The following is a 23,780-nucleotide window of genomic DNA, read 5'->3' as shown; positions in this document are numbered from 1 at the left end:
TGTATCTGTCAGTACAAAGTGTGTGTCTGTGTGGGGGGGGGAAATGCTTAACTTGAGGTATCTGGAGGAAAGAACCACTGATTGCATTGTTCAAGGGAAGCTAGCTGTAAATTGGGAATTAATTTATAGTAACTCATTTACCTGTCCAAGGATCTCTTGTCACTGTAAAGATTTTCTCCATACAGCCCAAAACTCAAAGTAAAAATGTGAAATCAATAGGTAGTGTTATATTCAGTTAAAATAATTGTATTGATTCCCAGATAATGGCAGCAGTTCATTCTTGCAGGGATACATGCCACTTCCTGTCATGAAGATTACTTTCACATCTATTACATCTGAAAGGGGGAACATAGGCATAAAACTGCTTTGTTATTATGAATAGTGACTTTACACTAGGCATTAAAACTATATATATATTTATTTGAAATTGTTCTTCTGGGATTATTTTTACTGCATAGGCATGCTTCAGTACAGTCATATAGCTTTTAAATTGTCTTGGTCCACTTTGTCTTGTGTATGTGCTTGTATGCTCTCTTTTTTGTAGCAGTTTATTAAAGAGAAGATTGCCACAACCCCCTGATTTTTTTCCATCTTGATAAGCGGGTTAACACCATGTTACCTGGGGTATTGGCCATTCTCTGTTAAACCCTAATAATCCACCAGGAACCTGGCTCTCTACACTTCATGGAGATTTTTGTCACCTCTGGGAGATTAAAGTTCTTCATGCCGATCATGGTGACATTTAACTTCTCCGATTGTGGAGCTATTTTTCACTTGTGCTGTGCTCATTGGAAGGCTCTTCTTATTAAATATAGATTACTTCATCTTCAGATAGAAAATAGCCTTTTTTTTCTTCAACTCTTTCTAGGTAGTCTGGTTTCCCAGAAATCTCCTGCTAAATGCAAGGGTTTGCTGTCCTGCAGTTTACTTACTGTATTGCCAGAGATTGAATTTGACACAGATTCTGGAAACCACAAGGTAAGAGTACAATTATTTATTTTTTATAACCTAGAAAACAGTTTGTTTTCATGATAGCAAGTCCACCTATAAAATCTTTTCAGCTTTCTCCTTCATGACCTCTTGTCACCTAACAAATACAATTTGGGCCCTGTTTTATCTTTCAATGACTACAGTAAATCTGTATCTGGGCAGATGCAACTGAATTGCTGCGTTACAATATAAGAAGTAGGGTAAAAACTGATTCTGCAAACACTACCATGAGGAGTCATATTTCAATTCAGTGGGATGACTCAGAGAAGTGAGTACAATGTCGGTACTAAGACTTCAGAATCAGGCCCTACATTATGTAACCTTTACAATAAGAAGCTATAATCTGGGTGGACAAATTCTATGTCTTAATTTATATACGTGCATGCACACACTTTATTATATATTACACACAAAAATATGTTAAACAAACATTATTAAGGTTGCAAAGGTAAGCGCTCAAAAGTGAAGAAACACCAGAATTAAGATTGCCTAAGTTTTTAAACAAAACAGACTAAAAAAATAGAAATTCCATCATGTGGCATCCAAGTGGGTCATCAGCACAGTTGGAAGCTTTAGATCCACTGCACAGACCTCTGCTACTTGAGCTAAAGAAGTAAATAATAGCAGTAATCGGTTGTAATCTTCTATGTGGACAAGCACTAGCGGGAGATGAGATTTGCCAAAGGGTTTTACAAATACCTGCCGACAGCAGAGGAAAGATGGGACTCTGGAATCTTGGGTTCCAATCCAAGGTGGGGGTGCTCTATTGGACACACTCTTCTGCCTGTTTCCCCCAAGTGTGACCCCTTTGCCCCTAACCAGACCCTGTCTAGTCATGTCTCTTTCCCACCCGTCTCCTTGTTCCAGTGCTATTCGCTTTACCTAGACCAGCAGTTCTCAACCAGGGGTCTGAGGCCTCCTGGGGGGCTGCAGCAGATTTGAGGGGGTCCGCCAAGCAGAGCCAAGCAGAGCCTCACTGGGGTTCAGGGCAGAAAGCTGAAGTCCCACCACTGCACGCCCTGCCACCTGGGGCTGAAGCTAAAGCCTGAGCAACTTAGCTTCACTGGGCCCTGTGTGGCATGGGGCCCCAGGCAGTTACCCTACTTGCTACCCCCTAATGCTGGCCCTGGCTTTTATATGCAGAAAAACAGTTGTTGTGGCACAGGTGGGCTGTGGAGTTTTTATAGCATGTTGGGGGAGGGGGGGAGAGGCTCAGAAAGAAAAAGGTTGAGAACCCCTGACCTAGACGGTATCTGTCTCCACTCCTCAGGTTTCTTATCCCAGTCCCAGACTTTCTCTCTCCCCTCCCAGACTCAGTCTTCTTGTCCAGCTATTTCCAGTTCCCTCCACCTCTGATCCTTGTCCCCAGTTTTCTTGTCTAGCCCCTCCTAGTTCCCAGTCACACCCCATTCCTCGTCTGACCTCTCTCTTCCCCCTCAGCCCAAGTTTCCAATCACTGTTATGCCCATATTCTACGTTCCCCAATGGCTCTGTCTCCCTCCCATGGTTCCTCATCCAGTTTGTGTCCTCACCTTGGCTTCTTCTCACAGTCTCTTTTCCCAGTCTCTCCCTGCCACCTACCAGTCCCCTCCCCACCCTAGGTCCTTGTCCTGTGCTCCTTCCCAGGTCTGGCTCCTGTCCCCTATGCATTTGAATTAGGCAGCTTCCTCTTCCATGCTGCCTGGATGTCCGCAGGGGGTTACTGAGGGAACAAGAGAGGCTTCCTGCTCTTAGTTCTGGTGCCCTGATCCTGACCTGGCACTGCTGCTGCAGGAACTGCAATTACATGGAAAATCCTCCTCATCCCTCTGCACCTCCGGCTGGAGCATGCTCACCGCTCTGCCAAATTTCAAGCCCCGGCTCCAAAGCATGGGGACACTAGGGCTTCTCAAAAGGTCACTAGGGTTTAACAGAGACAAAACAACCTATTTTTCCCTGGTCTCAGTCTTGGAAATGGATGAACTCTTGTGGCCAAAATTTTCCTGAGGCAGACAGACACCTAGTGTGGAAAATTTCAGCCCAGTCTCTTAAAGTTTGGCAATATTTTAAGTAAATGAAAACAGGGTCTTAGAATGGGAAGTATCGGGCATGGTTAATACCGGACCTGCCTATAATACATGCACACACATATGCAAACACATTACATTTCTGAGACTTGCACCATCCTATGGTGAAACAATTAGCTTGCAGCTTCTTAATGTGTGTTTTACAAATTAAGGGCCTGATCTCACACGCACGTATCGGTTGGGAGACCGTGTGTATATGCACATTATTAGAGTGCTCAGGATAGAACAGAGAGATATATAAAATGGAATCATTTTACTGGCAACGGAGATTAAAAATGAAATGTGATCATAGCCCAGCTATATAAATATAAAATAAATGTATTTGAAAAATAAACCAGAATTGTGAGTAAGGTTTTCGCCTGGAATTGTATTCTAGTTGTAGTAAAAGTAAATGTTCAACTATGTATTTAAAAAGTAGCTCTGTTTCTGTATGTGTTGGTAGAGCATATCTTGGGCCACCATCCAGGAGACAGACCCAATATGGATACTCTGCCAAGCTTGGCCTGGCCAGGGGTGTGTCAGCTGATGAAAAGGTCAGCAGGGAGAGGAAGAGATCTCCTGCCTGCTTTGCTGACTAGCTCATTGGTGGGTGGGGAGGGAAAAAAGAGAGAAGAGTCCCTGTTGCAGTGCTCCAACAACAACTAGTACTCTGGCCAGGGTGGCTGGAGCTTCATGTGGAAGTACCTTGGCTTGATATGTGCAGGGAAGGAGATGAAAACAGCGGCTCAAGAGGCAAACAGGAGTCAGGGGAGTCTGAGGGAGAGTGTTTAATAGAGTGAGTTAAGAGGAGGGAAAATGGGCTAAATGAGAGGAATTTGCGTTTGTACAATACAGACAAATGAATTCATTTTCTGTCGTGGTAATATCACAAGTTCAATTCGTTGGGCATGTGGCAGTATAATACACTTGATATGAAATTAAAAAACCTTCCTCTGATGTTCCGAGGATGGTCCTTGGCTGGCTACTGAAGTAAAGATATTGTGACATTCCTCCTCCTGATATTTCTGAAACAATGTACTGAGCCTGTTACTTGATGATAGGAGAACTCTTGTGGTTTTGTTAGAGCAAATTATAATCTATTAATAAAATTGTCATGTGTATATTCGTATGAAGTCTGAAATCTGACATCGTTAGTTTCTCCCCTTACGCTGACTTTCATCCGGAATCATAATTTTTTCTAAGGTGTCCGAGTCTGTCTCCTTTTTCCAAGATGAACTTTGCCCACTGCTGTAGTGGGCTGAGAGTATGAATGACCTTTTGGTCTTCCTGGCCCGTTTTCAGATATTCTCAGTCTTTGTTGCTTCCCTTAAAATACATTTTAATCTTTTATGTGGGGGTAGGGGGGCTGTTCATACATCTTGTTCGAGGCGTTATAAATCCTGACTATGGTGCAGAGTATGGAAATACAACTTCAGTATTCTAAGTGGGCAGTTACATAGGAATCTTTGGTCCCTGATTCAAACTAACATCAGTTTTGACTGTATGTAGCATTAAAAAACAAAGTAATTTGAAATGGAGGAAACGAGTGTGAGAGCTGTGATTGTAATGCAGTTGTTTTAATAGCTGTGGCTCCTCCAGCACAGCAGAATAATTGCTTTACAGAGTACTTGCTACCTGAGGAAAGTGTGGGCGAGGCATGTAAACGATAAAGTGAGACTTCTATTGACCACATGCTATTAGATGCTTGTCTACTCTACCACTGAACAGCATGGGTTTTAGCTGTATGTTGCAGTGGAACAGTGGGTCACATCTAATGTGATACTGTGTGTAATCTATATGGTAAAGAACTACTGACAATATAGTGCGGAGAAACAAAAGGGGCCACAAGAACGTCTCCATCCTCTGAAGTATAAGAACGCTGCTTTTATCTCTGACACAGCCTTGCTGCTTTAACATTTCTGTTCTGCATCTTAGGTGCTTTGAAGCAAAGATTTCAGTTTTCATTGACTCATTCAGTTGGGGAGAAAAGCAAGTAAAACAAAGTTGAAAAGGCTAGCTGCACTGGCGTCCAGTATCTATAACCTTAAGTAGGAGTCTAATGTGATATGTATTGGCATATGACACAGAAACTAAGCAGGTTTCAGAGTAGCAGCTGTGTTAGTCTGTATCCGCAAAAAGAACAGGAGTACTGGTGGCACCTTAGAGCCTAACAAATTTATTTGAGCATAAGCTTTCGTGGGCTACAGCCTACTTCTTCGGATGCAACTAAGCAGAAACTAAGCAGTAACTCTCCTTCACACTGTGGGAGATTCACTTATCCAGAAAAATTCAGAGTTCTATATCTTAAAAAGAGATTGAATTTTTTTTTTTTTGCCCATTAATCATTGTTATACATGTTAAGATGAGGCAATCTAATCACATGTCTGCAAATCTGCTAAACAGTATTATTCTGGGAAGCATGCTCCATATGCGCGGGGAGGGATAGCTCAGTGCTTTGAGCATTGGCCTGCTAAATCCAGGGTTGTGAGTTCAATCCTTGAGGGGGCCACTCAAGGATCAGGGGCAAAATCAGTACTTGGTCCTGCTAGTGAAGGCAGGGGCTGGACTTGATGACCTTTTGGGGTCCCTTCCAGCGCTATGAGATAGGTATATCTCCACATACATTCCTAATATTGCACAATGAGCTAGTAGCATGATTTCAGGAAGGGAGGTGGATTTTCTCTAGCTGAGACACAGGAAATACCAACAAATATTCTATGAATGTTGATCAGGAGTTGCCTGTCTGAATTCTGTAAGTGAAAGGGAGCAATATGGTCCTGTTGATTTATGTATTTATATAGCTTCTATCGATAGCCACAATTCTAGCCACAACATCATAACTCCAGGCTTGCAAGTTATATCTGGGTTCTCGTCCCAAGGAAACTGAGGCACACGCTTCCTTTGTAACTACTGTGCCTCATCTTCCTTGTCTTTTAAAATGGAGAGTCTATCCTTCTAATTCACAAGGGTGCTGTGAGACCTCCAGAAACTGTTCAATATTTTTAGTTCCTTGGGAAAAAGACACTGTAAAAAGGTCAAAATATGTATGTTTATAGTATAAAATTATGTTATCTCTGCAGTGTTAATAGGTTGCTTTTAAACCAGAGAAGTACAGTTTCTAATGTTTTGTGTTACTACACAGATTAGATGCTTGTATCTAAATCACTTGTTAGAAGTCAAAGGAAAGACACATGAGGGTTGCTATGAGGCTGCCATCTTACACAGTCAAGGTTTAGGACTAGAAACAAAGCCTGGAAATGTGATATCTTTTTAAATTTAAGTTCCTTTTACAAGAGCAGTTTAAAATATTTTTGCCAGCTTTAATAATAATGAGCTCATCTAGGACTGAGATGAGTGATAATTATGAATGGATCATGAGTCATCAGGCCATGATGTTGCCTGGATTGCAGATTTTATTTATTACAAATGAAATTGTTCACCACAGAGGATATTTTGTGCATGCAAATTATATGGAGTTCTGCTGGATAGTTTTTTTATTTTTAATTGACCTTACCCTCAAGGCATTTCACATTTCTGTCCTTCCCTTCTAGTTTGCTCTTATGTCACACCTGTACTTTTGTTCCATCAGTGGCCTGAGCCTCACATGTTTGTTTGCTTACTTCTTCTGTGCTGCCTCTCGTCAATGGGCCTGTTTCCTGAGATGAAGGAACTCCTGATCTCTTTGCCAGACTCAGTTCTGCCACAGTGCACAGAGGAACTCAATCTCTCAGTAATGGCTTGTGGGATGGATGGGGGGGAATGTTGGCACTTGCTTTATAAGTTTAATGGGTTGTGGGAATTATAACTGTATATTAAAAATTGTATCCTTCTCCCCTGACTCTTCATATCCCACTTTTCTTCTTAGACTCTTATTCATTAAAGCACTTAAGCACCTTCTTCACTGTAAATGCATGAACAGTCCCTTTGTATTCAGTTGGACTACTCCATGGGCTTAAAGTTATGCATGTGCTTAAGTACTTTGTTGGATTTACACTTTAGACTAAATTCAGCTGAGAAAGGACAGCATCTTCCCATGTGTTGGAGAAACACCTAGGACAATGGATATTATCATAGTATAAATATTAAACTGTGCACCACTTATTCTTTCTGTTGTGGTATTAATGTAGGTGCTGATTCTGACTCCGATCCTGAAATATTTGGGTGCACGCATGATTATATGCATGTCATTAGTCCCATTGACCAAATTCTGCACATGCTTAAGTTTTGCAGGGTGGGGCCTCTGAGAGATGCTGAGCTGCTACTGCTGCTTTTAACACTGGCAGGCCTGATCCTGCTGTTGCTGATGTAGCAATGTGGGTTAGTGCCTAGGACTGGAGTGCTTAATAATAATACTTATTACAGGAAAGCACCCATTGACTTCAATAGTGCAGAACTGAGCTCTTTCAATGGATGTTGTAGGTACTCAGTGCTTCTCAGGATCCACCTCTGTACAGAGTAACAGATATTCATCATGGCACAGTAGATTTGAAAGTGAACTACATTTATGTTCAGGATTCTGGCTTAAAAGATACATATTTTAAAATGTATATGAGGTCTAGGCATCTATTTCCTAAATTTAATGTTTCAAAACCTATAGATTGTGGTCTCAGATGAAACGAGACATTTAAACCATACAACGTATTTCAACACAAAATTACCCAGACTAAAATAACAATCACTATGGTAGATGGAGCAGATACCTCTGTTTCAAGCTGCAAACGCTTCTGCTGAAGTCAGATGACACAGACTTGTCAAATTGTTCAAGAAAGGAAAGATCACCGTGGGATAGAATTAATTTGCGGCGTCTCGTTTACCATTTTGAGTTTTGTCAGGAATTTCCCCCCATGCAGTCTGAAATGTCAAGTGAGAGATTTTCAGTGAGAGGTAATATAACATATTAAGAAAATGTTATTGATCACAGTATGCTGTTACTGGAAGATGGCTTTTTCTAACTGGAACACAAGGGACTTTCTGTTATGATAGGAAAATATATTGTAACATGCAAACAGGATCATTATAAAGGTCAGAGTATCTTAGCACTAAATTTTTCTCTAACAGTGTTGAGTTTCTTCACAGCAAGATCAAGATTTTCAGTGGGGAGGGGGAAACCTTACAAATAAAGCATCACATTCATAAAGGAAGGCAGTAAGAATTATGTCCACCATCACCAGAGATCAGAAATTACAAAGTAATAGGCATTACTGTAAATCACATTGTTGTGAACATGGACTATTGTGAAAAAGTGGGGCTGGATTAGAACCAGTTTATACATACTCTCTAGTCACGTGTATATTTATACACATGCACAAAATTTTGTATCCATAATAAAACATTATACTCCTCTTAAATAAAAACAATTGTAAACCAAGATGTTTTATTAGGCTTCTAGTATAAAAAAGTTAAGGGGAAAATCTTCATTGCATACAGAAGGTTTGCTGAGCAAATGTACATCAGCACTTCACAAAGAGTCGGGTAGCAAGCTATCTCAGTCTGTAGCAGGGTGCCCAGTTTGTGCAACTTTAAAAAAAAAAAGAAGTCTTAAATGTATTTAAAGAGGACTCCCACAGCATAACCAACAACACTGAGCAACTTTTTAATATATATATAATCTCCAATGTGCAATATGAATATAAATTCTGACTGGTCTCAAAATAGAACTTCAAGAATAGACACGTCATGAATATGAGGCCCAATAAAGTTATTTCAACATATTCCTAACCAAACTCTCCAAAAACATGTAATGCAAAACATAACTCTTCACCAAATATATTATTTCAATACCATGAATAATATCTATGTGGTATATACACAAAAAACCACATGCCTATTTCAAATGAGCCATTGCTGGTCTGCACAGTAAACCAAATAAAATAATGTTCTCAATATTTGTTTTCTTTTGTCCAGCTCCACTTTCAACATGTCTCTAGTGCCTTCCTCAGTCTTTGATGCAATCAATCTCCACTTCAGTGGATTTGAAAATATAAGCTTGACCAAGAAAATTCATTTGTGGTACTGCCGCTGGTTACTAAACCACTGGTGGTTCCCATATCCCAGAATGATTCTTCACTTCAGCAGTCCTTTTCTTCACAAACAAAGCACTGTAGCATCTCTACAGTAATGCCCATTTTTTTTCTCGTGAAATTTTCAGTATTTAGTTTCTACTTTGTCGACTTTAAGCCAATTGTTCTTGTTTCTCTCAGGTATCCAACGTCACAGGAATGGTTCTAGGTTATGGGAGAGCTTGAGTTTTCCCATCCCTACCCCCGCACACGGAAGCCTTTGTGCAGCAGTAAAACAGAGCTTGGGTTCTCAAGCAGGCAGTCAACATAAAGAATCTAAATTTTCAGATACATTTTTCCCAGGGAGTTTAAAAATTTTCAAGCTATAGATTTTCTCTCATTAACTGCACGGAGTCTGTTACAATCTACTGCAGCAATAAACGTGACCTCAAGTGTAAGAGCACTGGGGATTCTCTACAAGAACTCTCTCCATTGACCTCCAAGAGTATATCCATTTCCTGGTCAACCACTCAAGTCTTTTCATTAATTAAATCCATACCTGTTGATCATGGCCATTTCAGTACGAATTCTGAAAGCATTTAATAAAGATTAACTTACCCTCACAACACCTTGATGAAGTACCTATGTGGAAAGAAGGGATTATACTGAAACTACGAGGGAATTTTAGGTAGATGGAATAAGGTTATCTGAACTGGAATTTCCCCAGAACACGAGGGAGGGATTTTAACCCTGAAGGAAGTGCTATGTGATCTTTACCATGACTGCAGTTGGTTAGAATATCAGTTGTACAAGTCAACCAACAGACATTGTTGCAAAGGATCATCATCAGTAGGTTGGAATACAAGTTCATTACTGTCGCAGAAGGAAGAAAGCCACTAGCTCAGGGGCGGGCAAACTTTTTGGCCTGAGGGCCGCATCGGGATTCCAAAATTGTATGGAGGGCTGGTTAGCGGAGGCTGTGCCTCCCCAAACAGCCAGGCGTGGCCCGACCCCAGCCCCTATCTGACCCCTCCTGCTTCTCACACCCTGACGGCCCCCCCGGGACTCCTGCCCCATCCAACCCCCCCCCGTTCCCTGCCCCCTGACAGCCCCTGGAACCCCCGCCCCTGACTGCCCCCCGCCGCCCCATCCAATCCCTCCTCTCATTCCTGACTGCCCCCCCGGGATCCCTGCCCCCATTCAGCCCCCCTGTTCTCTGCTCTCTGACCGCCCCGACCCCTATCCACACCCCTGACCACCACCCCAAACTCCCCTGCCCTATATCCAACCCCTACCCCCCGCTCTCTGTCCCCTTACCACGCTGCCTGGAGCACCGATGGCTGGCGGTGCTACAGCTGCGCCGCCCAGAGCGCCAGGACAGGCAGCCACGTCACCTGGCTGGAGCCAGCCACACCACCGCACAGCACAGAGCACCGGGTCAGGCCCAGGCTCTGCAGCTGCGCTGCCCGGCAAGAGTTCGCAGCCCCACCGCCCAGAGCATTGCGCCGGCGGCGCAGTGAGCTGAGGCTGCGGGGGAGGGAGAACTGTGGAGGAGGGGCCGGGGGCTAGACTCCCGGGGCAGGAGCTCAGGGGCAGGCAGGAAGGTCCCACGGGCGGTAGTTTGCCCACCTCTGCACTAGCTGAATGGTCAGCATCACATCTTGTAAGGTGATCTTTGGTGGCCACCAATACAGGTGAAAGACCAGACTACACTTGGCTTTTGAAACCTAATGGGATCTTATCTTGAGCTGACATGGCTGTAGGATCAGATGAGCAAGTCCCACAGCCCATGCTGCAGGAGTTAATTTTCACAAGTTAAGTCAGCTTCTACTGCAGCCGGGCTCCCCATCATGTGAAAAAACAAAAATGTACTCATCTGCTTATTCTCCATGGAAGAATTTTTTTGTAGCCCTCCCTTCATACCCACAGACATAGACACAAAAATGAAAAATAAGCCTTTTGAGCAGGAGCAATTCTACAAAATAAGTGTAGCATTTGAGAAGGAGATGGCTGGTATTGTGTCCCCCTCAGACTGGGTAGAGTTTCATCATGTGCTATAGAGCAGTTTTTGACATAAACACAGCTGTGCAAAGTTTCCTATAAGCCTTTTGTGACCATCACTACAGAACACTCTTTAAAATACTATTTGAATCAGCTAAATCGGGCTAGCACTGTGGATGAACTTTGGTGCATAGTTAGACATGACTGTAAAAGAAATGAATTATTGAAATATAAATCCTCTTAGTTCCCATGTTTCTGTGTTCATGGAGTGAGAGGTTGTGGGAACGTGAGGGAGAGAAGAAAGCCAGTGGCAGAACAGATTGTGCTGTGTAAATGATAGCTAAGTTTTTTGTTTTGTTTATTTGAATTGGAGCTTGGTAGATGATGTAAATATATGTATATTTTACACCAGGGGTAGGCAACCTATGGCACACGTGCTAAAGGCGGCACGTGAGCTGATTTTCAGTGGCATTCACCCTGCCTGGGTCCTGGCCACCAGTCCGGGGGACTCTGCATTTTAATTTAATTTTAAATGAAGCTTCTAAAACATTTTAAAAACCTTATTTACTTTACATACAACAATAGTTTAGTTATATATTATAGACGTATAGAAAGAGACCTTCTAAAAACTTTAAAATGTATTACTGGCACGTGAAACCTTAAATCAGAGTGAATAAATGAAGACTCGGCACACCACTTCTGAAAGGTTGCTGACCCCTGTTTTACACTTTCACTTCATTTTGCACTGAGTGTAAAAATTTAGTTTTAAGCAGAAAATTAGACAACTTGCAAACTCGTTTTAGTAATTTTCTGAAAGAGGTTTGTATAGTGATAAGAACCTTTAATTGTAACATACTAAAGAATTGTATCTCTTCTTACTGATACATGAGCAAAAACAATTACACTGAGTGTCTCTTATGTTATTAAGGAAGGATAGAGTCCTTTAAGCATGCAAAAGGATTTCTAATATTTCACTGGTTACAGGAATTAAAAACTGCCTTCTTCACAGACTAGATAAACTGAGAAATGCAGAACCCCTCATCTTTGCCTGCTCTAAAGTTATAGTAAGAGGATTTTAGTAAGATTAGAATCTTCCATTGCCTACTTAAAAGTCTACTCAGAACTGCTTTACATCCCTATGAAGGGAAAATCTACACTAGCTAGATTTGAATAATGGAATTGCCATTAATATCTAGCATAAAAGGATGATTGGTTGTATATTTGATTTACGGGAAGCTGAAATTGACAAAGTGTACTGTATGTGTGAGGGTATATTTATGCTAGTAACCCTCGAAAACCAATCCAATCTTGTTACATTCACTAAACATTTAAATGGCTAAAACAACAATTTATGCTGCAGTAAATCTAGTTACTGTAATTTTGATAGTTTTGATAATGGCTTTGGGTTAGTAAAAAACTGTGCAAACGTTCCACATTCAGAGCAAGTCTGACAAGTCACCATTTAGTTACTGGCTGTTACGGGATTATCAGCTTTGAACCAAAGGAAATAATTTCAAATGTACTAGGGGTTTAAGGTATATTGTTTCTTCATCAATTGCTAATACAAGAATTGTTTTTTCCAATTTATGTGCAAATGGGCTTCCAAAATCTTTACTGTGAATTGAGATTTTGTTGTCAGTTTTTTTTTCTATTTTTTCTATTATTTTTGTTTGTTATTTTACCCCTGTTTTGCTAATATCCGTCATATTGCATATGCGTGCAGCTGTTTCTTGATTTTGCTTTGCCTGCAATACCTAATTCTCTGATCTGTATTGTCTGGCTGCTTTGCAAACAAGGTGTCCTTAAGATATTCAGGTATGCATTCATTTTTGAAATGTTCTGGAAATTATTTGATTTTAGGAGAATATCTTGTTGATTCAAATCAGACAAATTACTTAAGGGTGTGTAATGTGTTTTGTGTATTGATAAGTCTAGTGTATGTACTGCACTCATCATACTTTGATATGTATCTATCTAGAACATACAGTAGCTCAATAAAATTCATTTGGCTTAAATCTACGATATTTGGGCTTCCTGCTAAGTAACTTCATGTTATGAGGCGTTTGTCCCAACTTGCCCACATAGTTCAACTGGAGTAGTTCGCAGACTTGGTGCAGTGGGCCCTCTTGTAGGGGCGGGTTGGTGTTGTTATTCAATTACATTAGTAGTAGTTCATGCTGCTTGGTGCATTTCGAGGGCACAAACCAAAACTATTTGTCAGAAGTATATTTTATGAGCTTGGGATAAATCCTCTTTGGTAGGGACAGTTTAGCAATATCCCTCCAAAGTCCCCCCTTTCAACCCACGCTGTGCATTTTTAGCCATTTATTTCTCTCACCCACTTGTGGAAGTCTTAGCCACCAAACCTTTCAAATTAAAGTATTCCTCATCCAATCTTAACTCACTACATAACTTTTTCATTATTATTTTGAAAGAAAATGTTTAATACTATGAAAATGCAGATGAATAACTCACTCAATATGCTTTGTGGGCTTGAACCAACATGATCCATGCATCCAAATTATGGCAGCTTTATCTAGTGTGAATGAGATGCTACTTACATTTGCAGGTAAAAAATCAACAACTATTAATTTGGCAGAATTATTTATTTCTTACTGATGATTTTTTCAGTGTATCTAATCAGAGTGCTCATGAATAGAAATGACACAATTTAAATATAGAGGCACTGCTGTACATTGTATGATCTTGTTTTCTCAAACTGTTCCATAATGCAGTGAATAAATTTATCTCTTCTGAAAAGACTTTTGCAGAAATCACACACAGTGCGTTCACCTCTATTATTTAATATGACTGTTTTATAACTCTCATAAATCGGTGATTTTTCAGGTGCCAGTAGCAGAAGGAGAAAGGAGTTCATTCTGAGGAGAAAAAGAAGAAAGGCAAAATCATATGGAAGCTAAAAGTGAAGCTAAATGCACCAGAAGCACTTCAGTGAAAACGAGCACTAGAAAATAGTTACATAGATTTTGCTGAGATCATTCCCCACCACCCCCTTGCCTGGCAATCCCCAGGTAAACATATAGAGGGCGCTCTCCCAGTGTATATCTCTCCATTCCCTTGTGGAAAGGAGGTGGTGGTGGATCAGCAACACCTGGTCTCCTTAGTGTATGTCTACACTGCAATTAAACATAAGGCAGGTAGGATCCCAGAGCTTGGGTTTCAGCCTGAGACCAAACATCTACATCACAATTAAACAGCCCCTTAGCCCAGCCTGAGACAGCTGACACGGGCCTGCTGCAGGTGTTTAATTGCAATGTAGACGTACCTTTAGAGGCCCCTCCTAGGGGCTTCACAGAGGGAGAGATGTATTCTAGGCAGGCTGGTGAAGGAGTGGGCAGGCAGTGAGGTGTGGATACCATTGACCTGTCATCCCCAGCCCTATGGAGAATCTCTGGAAAAGGGTGGGATGGGTGAGAAAGGATTGGGTTTATGTCACTGCCAAATGACATAAGACAGCATCCAGTCAATGGAAGATCTGGCCCGCAGTGTGTAAGTGCCTCCATTCCCCTTTAGACATCACACTACTGACCAAATAGAGGCCTACATATGGCTCTCAGCCTAACCTTGGCAGTGGCGGTTGAGGTGTTGAGAATCCTTGGGACAGAGACTTCCATATTGAAAAGAAAGTGAGTCAGGAAGCACAGTGTTACAGATAGAGTTGGTTGAAATGTTTCATTGAAATTACTCATCCAAACTTCACATTTAGACTTTTAAAAAAAATCGAGGACATTTTTTTAAATTAAATTTCTTTCATGTTTTTTGCACAGCTTTAGCTTCAGCATTAACATTGGGGATCTTTATTTGTCTTTGGTAATTGATGACTTAAGCAGAATGGAACCGCCATAATCTTAGAACAGCCATAAAGAACCGGAAACCAATGCGTTAAGGTGCACCCGAGTCTTGTTAGTGCGTGAAAGATACATTCATTAAGTATCTTAGCAATTCACATTATCTTCCCTTTCTAAGCACTTTGATGTGCAGTTATGCACCCAGTGTTAGACCAGCTCCTGGTAACCAGAATCTCTCTCCCCCTAACCTAACTGCCTTATATCACAGTAATGCATTTCTCAGTACCTGTCTTTGGTATTGTAAAAGCATATTTAGCGTCCTTCATTATGATACGCTACATAATTTTACAAAGCTGGAAAAAGCAGAGTCTGTAATCCTCAAGGGAAGGTTGAGGACAGCCCAACTGAATCTAGCTGCTACTTTAATATTCCACCTCTTTTAGACTTGTGGTATTTTAATCCCACAATGAATTTCAACATTTACATGTGCTTGAAAACCTTACTGGGAACCAGCACCTCCTAATCTTCTACATTTCTTGTGATTAGCACTGCCTACTAATCCTAACACTAGACCCAATACCAACTGTTAACTGCACTACTTGTTTTCCAGCTAAATCTAATCCTTCTAGCAGTCTGAGACCGGCATTATATTGATCGCTCTTAAATTGTCAGCTGTAAGATGTTGTGGCAGTTGTTGGGTTGTATTTTTTTTTCTTCGTCACAGGCTGATAAATGCAGTGATTCGTATGAGATTATTTTGTATATGATGAATGGTACAAAAGCAAAACAATAGTCTCTTTTGTATGTGAGGAAGTATTTCATTTTCTACTTACATTAGTAATTAGTAGCAAGATGTGTATGTGCAATGACTTTCCTTAGTGGCAATTCCCCCCCCACACACACCTATTAATACATTTGTTTTAAAGCTTTTGCTATTAGGTTATGTAGACTTTGTTTAATGTGCTAGGAAAGATAACACACTAGTCAAACCCATCCAGTTCCCAACATGCAGACAGCTTTAGAGACAAACATCTGGTTCTAGCAAAGGTTCAATGTGTGTTTATCCACCCAGCAGCAGTAGATTTTGTACCTCAGTCATATTGAACTACCTAGATGAATTAAGAGTAAAGAAGCTTCTATTGTTTTTTTTTTTTAATGGATACTTGTGTAGGTGTATAAAATCTCCAAGAGCTGTTCAGAGTTTACATTAGGAGAGAGCAAAAGAGACTGCATATTGCATAGCCACAGAATAATTCTTTGTTTTTTTGTTAGCAACAGGACCCTCTCCCCTAAATAGTTTTTAAATTGCACTGAAAATAACAGGGAAATTAGACATAGAATATGAAATTAGACTTCTATATAAATGGAGCTGATATGGCTGGCAGTTCCCTAAATGTTTCTGCTGTCATTGTTGTATTTAACATGTCAGTCACACGGCCCCAAAAATGGATAAACAATTTTTGTTATTGACATGGTTCTCTTACCTATGTGGTGGTCTTTGTGGTTTTAAATGGGAGAAAAATCTAAAATTGTCTGTTGATCAAAATGAAGGTTAAAAACTCAAGTACATGCTTTTTCTAATTAACTTACTAAAATGCATGATTATTTAAACACAAAACCCTCTATTTTAACTCCATTGCTACTAAGAGTTGCTGTCTAGGAATTGGAGTGGGGGTCTGAGTGTCAGGAGACAGGGGTTTTAACCTCTACCCGGACAAAGACTTACTGTGCAACTGTGGGCAAATCAATTAGGCCAAAACTGCCTGCAGACTGCATCCTATCCAAGTGGACATAGATGCTCATGTTCCCTTCTAAAAGTGCCTTTGTGAATTTTAACTTTGTCCAAAAGGAACTTTTAATGTGGATAAGCGTGTCCATGCAGGGAGTTAGTGTGGAATAGCTATTGTATTTTTAATCCATACCCTAGCTTATTTTACGCTATCTTTCCTGTGTAGAGGAGCAATTAGGCTCTGAAGAACCTAAGTCTCACTGAAAGTAACAAATCTGAGTCACACCGGACTTTCAGTGAGACTTCGGCCCAGATTTGAAAATGGGACTTAGGCTTGTAGAGTCACTTAGGTGCTATTGAAAATTTTACCCCTTTAGTGGTGTAGCTTTAAAAAGAATTTTAAAGGATTGTTGCTACAAAAATAGTTTTTATAGCAAAAAACTGTTAATGTTAATAAACCTTATCAGAGGACTGTAAAAAGTTTTAGCAAATGTGAATCATGAGAATTCAGACATAAATTTCTAAAGTGATGATGACTCATAATGTGTGATGAAATGGAACTGCTCTGCTTTTTAGTTAATTCATTGCTACACATTTTTGAAATCCTTCCCTCCTACATATCACATTTTTTTTCAGAGGTTGAGAGTTACAGACGCCAGCAGCCGAGAATCAGGCTTCATAGTCAGATTCTTGCAGAGGCTTGTGCACCTGTTGGTCTCTCTGGGGAAGCTCAGCAGGGGGCAATGAGCCCTCTAGCTATTCTGAATTGCTAGCACTTGCAGCTGCGGGAGGAGAAGATAAAGTGAGAGCTGATCTGGGAACTCTGGAGAAGTTCTACAGTTACATGTAAAGAAGCCTCGTGAGTTGCTACATGTGCAACTCTCAGTAGAATGGAACAGAAATGAGACGCTAGTAACACCCCTGTTGGTGGAACAGACACTAAAGTTCAGCGTCCTAACGCTGAAATTATTATTCCTGGCTTCAGTGGGAGATTGTTTGTTTGAATAAGGACATTGGATTTAGCCCCCAAATGTAAGGAGAGACTGGGAAACGACTGACAAGATTGAAAGTCAGGAGAAAAGCATAACTGTTTCCCCCGCTTGATCCCCCCAAAAAGGGCAAATCCTAGTACAAAAAAGTAAAACAACAATTTTGGGAGAATATGCAACTAAGAAGAAAGCTGGATACCTTGGAGAAAGCACAAAGCATGGGAGAGTGAAATTTACAAAAGCAGTTGTCCTATTGATTTTCACCTAGTGAGTTAGGTGATTTTGTATATAAGATTTATGTGCTTTTGAAAAGTTTACCCATAAACTTCTGTTGATAACATTCCCAAGGACTCTCAAAGTTTAAGCAACATTGAAAGTGTCTCTTGAAGTCTCTGAAAATTCTTTCTATCTATTCGCCCCTCCTTCAGGGTTTCATGCACTGTATAGCACCTATCTACAGTACATAAAGAGAGTTTCAGATTATGAACACGAAAAGAGAAAACATACTTATCAAGCATTTCTCTGCTTTAACAAAGTGGGAAAATCTGTTCCTTTGAAGTCTTACAACTGAAAATCATGTTGAGAATTGATTGATGTGAAAGAAATTGGCTCTTCCATTTCCTTAGCCCCTACTTTGAATTCCAACTACAGAACATGCATGTTGGGCTGATGAACCCATTATTGTGCTTGTGCTTTGCTCCATCTGGTGAGAAATTATTTTGTGCAATATGGGCTGTAAAAATCCAATATTCCAGTTGATGGAGACAAGGGAGCATAATACAGGTCAATGCTTAGAGATCTATGATGTCTTAGGTGCAAGTTTGCTTTATCTATTTTTAGATTTTGGTCTTAATCTCCCATATTTCCTACAAATTTTGGCCTCATTACCAATATCCATACTGCTTTGACTTTTACTGGTAATTTTTAAGGGGCACAGTTGATCAAAGTTGCTGAGGTCCAACACTGATATTACAAAGCATGTGTCTGTAGAAAAACACTTCTCTAAAGAAACAGTGTTCTCAGGGGGTGATGCTCCCATTACCTCTCTCCCCTCCCCCATTACAAGGACTATAATTCATTCTTTCACTACCACAAATGCAATTTACTTGGTATTTTGTGAGCATCTCAAACAATATTCTGCAAGCCACTGTGTACCTGAAGTTCCCCACTAATAGCAGCAGCAATACTGAAGGTTAAGGCCGAAAAGGAAAGACAAATTTAAACTTAAAAACTTAAACTCAGCTCCTTGCAAAAGGCTTTTAACGGCAATTGGGCTTTCTCAGGTTCAGGAACCTTGAGACCCACTGATATAGGGCCCTGAATCACAGCCAGATAGTAACAATTCTTAACCAGAAATGTATTTCACTACCAATTCTGTGTTCAGTTAGTTTATACTATTTGGGGGAAGGTTGTTTGCACTACTGCAGGAGCCTGCATAGGCATCTATACCAGTGTCATAGGCTATGCAAGTAGGAAAGCATATAGATGTGCAGTGTTTTAACTACTTGAAACCTGGGGACATATCCCACCAGATCAAAATCTATTTCAAGGTCTGTCAACATCGAGGTTTCACCAGGTTGCCAGTATGGCTCTTTGAACATGCCCGTGAAAATAATTGTAAACAATTAATTTTAATTATAGCTGGTTCAGAGTAGATCACTGAATAATGATGTGAGGCTGGATTTCATATAAAACATGTCTCGGTGCTGTCTGAAGCAGGGGGTTCTCCAACTTTTTCAGAGTGTGGAGTTTCCCACAGCTCCCAACTCTCCTGTCATTCATAATCACTTAGCATCATTGTGGCAACTATAGCAATTTCCTACATGGGGAACAGCATGCCAGATAGTGTTTAATGTAGTCTGAATGGGAAAAGTTTTGAAAAATAATCCTGGTTATTTCTTCTCCTTTAATCTCCCTGTGATGGAGTCTGTCATGACTTTTCTGCCCTATGCTGGAGGCTTTGACACCCTGATACCCCCTGCTCAGGAAAAAACCCCACTCAGGCTGGACTTCCAACAAGACTTACTCCTCCAGGGGCCTAGACGGGTCAGGAGGAGACACTAACCAATGACGAGCCAGGAGGCCATTTAAGAAGGCTTGCCTGCAGTCATCTCAGGGAAAATGTGGGAGGGACAGGAGAAGAGCTCCTTAGTCCTAACCCAGAGCCCCCATGCCAGACCCAGCCTTTTGTTTGAAGTGCCATGTCCAAGCAGGTACCATTTGTGTGTCTTTACCGGCTTAAAGGTGCAGATAGCCAGATTCTGAGTTTTTGTTGATTCACATTTTAAAGGTCCTCTTGCTCTGGGCAGGCTGCCATGCTGTCCTTCCCACTTGTTGTTTCTCTCCAGTCTAGAAACTAGCAGAGATAGCAGCAAGTGACTAGCCATGGACCACAAATTGAGACCATCTGGTCTAATCACCAAAGAAATGGGTTTAGAGGGGATTCTTTTAACGCTTAGAATGTACTTTAAAATGGCCTCCATCACCATAGTATCTGAGAACTTCACAATTTTTAATGTATTTATCCTCGCAGCACCCCCATGAGGTAGGAAAATACTATTAACCTCATTTTACAGATGGGGAACTGAGGCACAGACAAAGTGAATTGATTAGTGCCATAGAGGATGCTTGTGGAGGAACAGGATCTGAACCAGGATCTCTCACAGCTCAGGCTAGCACTCTAACCACTGACCAATCCTTCCTCCCTGCAGCTGAACTTCATTCTGGTTTTAGAGCGATTCCCTGTGCTTAAACTGGGGTATGCCATTAGAACCAGTAGTATGAGAGGCAGTATGGTCTAATAGATAGAACACTGACCTGGAGCTCTGGAAACCTGTATGCAGTATGACTTCTCGTCTGGGTGGTCACTTGACGTCTCCGTTCATCTGTTTCCCCTCATCCTTTGTCTGATATTGTAAGCTCTTCTGGGCAGGGACAGTTTTTTTGCGTTTGTACAGTGCTTAGTACAATGAAAATTCTGGGTGTGACCAGAATTTAGACTGTTTACATGTATGCAGGAAAAAACTCCCTTATTCTGAAATGGCTGCACATGGGGATGTTCGAACTGCCCATATCTGCTCTAAGTACGTGGCACTCAATTAGCAGTACTATAAATTTGGACCAAAATTATATATTGATCAATGGGGTTGGATTTTGTTTTTGCAAAGACTAAGGAATATTGATAAAGCCAAGCATAGGCACTGACTCCGTGGGTGCTCCAGGGCTGGAGCACCCACGGGAAAAAATGGTGGGTGCTGAGCACCCACCAGCAGCCCCCATATCAGCTTCACCCCCTCCCCCTAGCGCCTCCCGCCTACTGGCAACCCCGCTGATCAGCGCTTCCCTTTCCCTCTCAGCTCCTCCTGCCCGCTGCAATCAGCTGTTCCACAGCATGCAGGAGGTGCTGGGGGAGAGGGGGAGGAGTGAGGTCACCGCATGCTCGGGAGAGGGGGTGGGAAGAGGCGGGGCAGGGTGGGGCCTTGGGGGAAGGGGTGGAATGGGGGCGGGGCCTGGGGCAGAGCCGGGAGGAGGACCCCCCCACACCATATTAGAAAGTCAGCACCTCTGAAGCCAAGTGCTTCTATGAGCCTCATGTGAAGAAATTCTTCTTCTGAATTGAACTTTCAGCTCCACAGAAGCCCAAATTCCAGAACTTTTAATGTCTTGCTCAGTATAGCCTTAAGTGCTGATAATACTGTAGTATTTTATCCTATCTAGCTACTTTTTATGGTCCCTAGCAACACAATTTCAGGTTGCCTTTCAAGTATTTGTGGATTTATTCTTACAATGCCTACCTGTAAGATACAGAAGTATTAATATTTCCCAAGTAGTTAATGGCAGAGCTGGGAATTGAGCCCAGGTCTCCTGAGTCAGAGCTGAGTGCTTTAGATCATCCCTCCTCTGTCACTAACAAATGGAGTAAACTGTTTTCATAGCTTACTGTGAAGGCGAATTCCATTGCTCAGACTGGTTGTGCTCATGCTAACAGAATCCATTGGTTGCCATTAAACAACCAGCACTGGCTGACAGTTTTCAGAATAGGAAACAACTGCCAAATATCAGATACCATTCTTTGGAGACAGAGGGAAAATGTCAGTTTTTTAATGGTAACCACTGTACAAAGTTTGTGTTTAACCCTCTTTCTTTAGCTCCACTGGCAGGATACAGTGACCACAAGAGAACTGGCAATCTGCCATCATATTATCTATAGAGATAACCCTTTTTCCAGGATAATAAACCTCTGACAGTATGATAATCCTCTGGACCCTCTTTAATTCAATTAGCCAAAACAATAGCAAAATTTTATTGGAACTCTAAATTTAATATAACTGATTCATTGTCTCTGATGGAGACTGACCACAGACACATTCTTTGTCAGCCTTCATTGTTTTTTCCCTTGTGTTGCCACCTAAGTCTGTGCACTGATTATTTGAGCAGAGTTCTTTTCAACCAGCTTCCTACTTCTTTAATCTTTCTAGAGGAACACGTGCCTTTTTGCATAGTTCTTTCATCTGAAGTTGTTCTGTATTTTTCCCTCTTTCATTTATTATCTTTCCACCTCTATGTATCTGCCTTGTTATTACTTGCTAGAGTAATAAGTGGTCAATAGGAAATCTATTAATTATTTTGGCTTAGCCCTGATATTTTGTTTGATCTTTCAAATGTGAACACAGTTTCATGTCATTCTTTCCCCTACCATTTCACAATAATCTATCCCTCTTTTAACATTTACTACAGTGCCCATTACTTGCTACATGCTTTTTTGTCTCACTTCCTGTCTCCTTTCTTTAAAGTAATATGAAGATCAGAATATGTGCATACAGAACATAAGATACACAACAAACCATAAAACAGAAAGAAAAAAATGTATTACAAGTCATGTCAGAGTATGTAATTCTTTTTTCTTCAGATTTTCCTGGCATAATGGTGTCTAGCATCATTCATTGCATAGTCTATAATTCTGTGGTTATCCAAACAACTTTTTACAGTATTCTATATGGAATAAAAGTTAAGTAAACCATCTTTTTCAGTATACAGCTTTATGATTTCAGGTATATTTAGTATGGAAGAAATCCAAGCATTAAAAAGGATTGGAATTATCCTTCCAGATGAGCCCAACTAATTTAACTGCCAATCTTACTGTAAATTGTGGAGCATGGTTACCTTTTTTTACATCATACCTTCTTGGTTAGAACCTCACTCAATTTAATAAAAACAAATATTAATTTAAAAAAACCTAACATTGTAGAATGGGGTGTGGATTGGGTATCCATGGAACTAAACCTGGAGTCAAGGAACTGGGTTAAGCAGCATGGCTGGAGAGGTATGGACAGCAGAGGGTAAGAGTTAGTGGGGAGTCCTTTTCCCTCTGTCACAGTTCCAGGCAACTGCAACTCTATTTTCCCTCAATGGTCCAGCAAGGGAACCCACTCTAAGGCTTCCGGCTCCCTGAATGTCACCTCTCTGGGGTGGAGACCAGCGTCTCTCTCCCTTTCGACCGGGTTAGTTCCAGGCTGCACAGTTCCCTGCCTTCACTGTATTAATCCCCACCTGCTTGCTTTCCCTTCAGAGGCTATCAGGTGTAATTGCTACAGTTATAAGTACCACACGGTTCTTTCTATGTAAGCCTATTTTATTCTGAAGGTAAAAGCACTACAGCAAAAACATATTAAAAACAATAAAATAACCGACATGCGTGCTAATAAGCTTACCAAGGTTCACCCTAACATGGATTCTGGCAGGAAAAGTCCTCCCCCAAGCCCCCAGGACTGCTTGCGGTTATAAGTTCATCACAGCTTCTGCTCAGAACAAGCATCCAGGCTGATGAGGTCTCAGTAGGCCCAGTCCTTCCAACCTACCCTAAGGATTAGGGCCCTCTGTGAACCAGGAGGTCCCATCTGTTTGCTGAGTCAGGAAGAAGGTCCTGAGCCAGTTTTAAACCATACTATTTATCCAAAAATCCTTTTTTTGTTGTTCCCTGGATAATCCAGTTTGAACTAGTATATAGTATATGTACTATCTCTCCAGTGAGATGGCTTCTCTGGAGATGTTACAACCTGAGTGAATTTGCCTAATCACCCGCTGCTGTTCTCCTGTTTACCCTTCCCATAGAAATACATATAACTCAACAATAACATACACAATTGCATTTTTAATACAATGTACCCCAACGATATTAACCCTAATTCAGTAAAAGTTTATCCTAATTCCATATGGTT

The 23,780-nt window shown here is 41.1% G+C and overlaps 1 protein-coding gene across 1 annotated transcript in view; it reads left to right on the top strand.

Moving 5' to 3' along the window:
* The first annotated feature begins 876 nt into the window (after positions 1-876).
* Positions 877-23,780, top strand: part of KLHL29 (kelch like family member 29) — a 469,081-nt gene continuing 446,177 nt past the window's right edge. The window contains exon 1 of the mRNA XM_065401983.1: positions 877-978. The gene's annotated coding sequence lies outside the window, so the exon portion shown is untranslated. The remainder of the gene's footprint in view (positions 979-23,780) is intronic.

This window comes from Emys orbicularis, chromosome 3 (assembly GCF_028017835.1).
Source record: "Emys orbicularis isolate rEmyOrb1 chromosome 3, rEmyOrb1.hap1, whole genome shotgun sequence".
NCBI lineage: Eukaryota > Metazoa > Chordata > Testudines > Emydidae > Emys > Emys orbicularis.
This window is presented reverse-complemented; position numbering and strand designations above follow the sequence as displayed.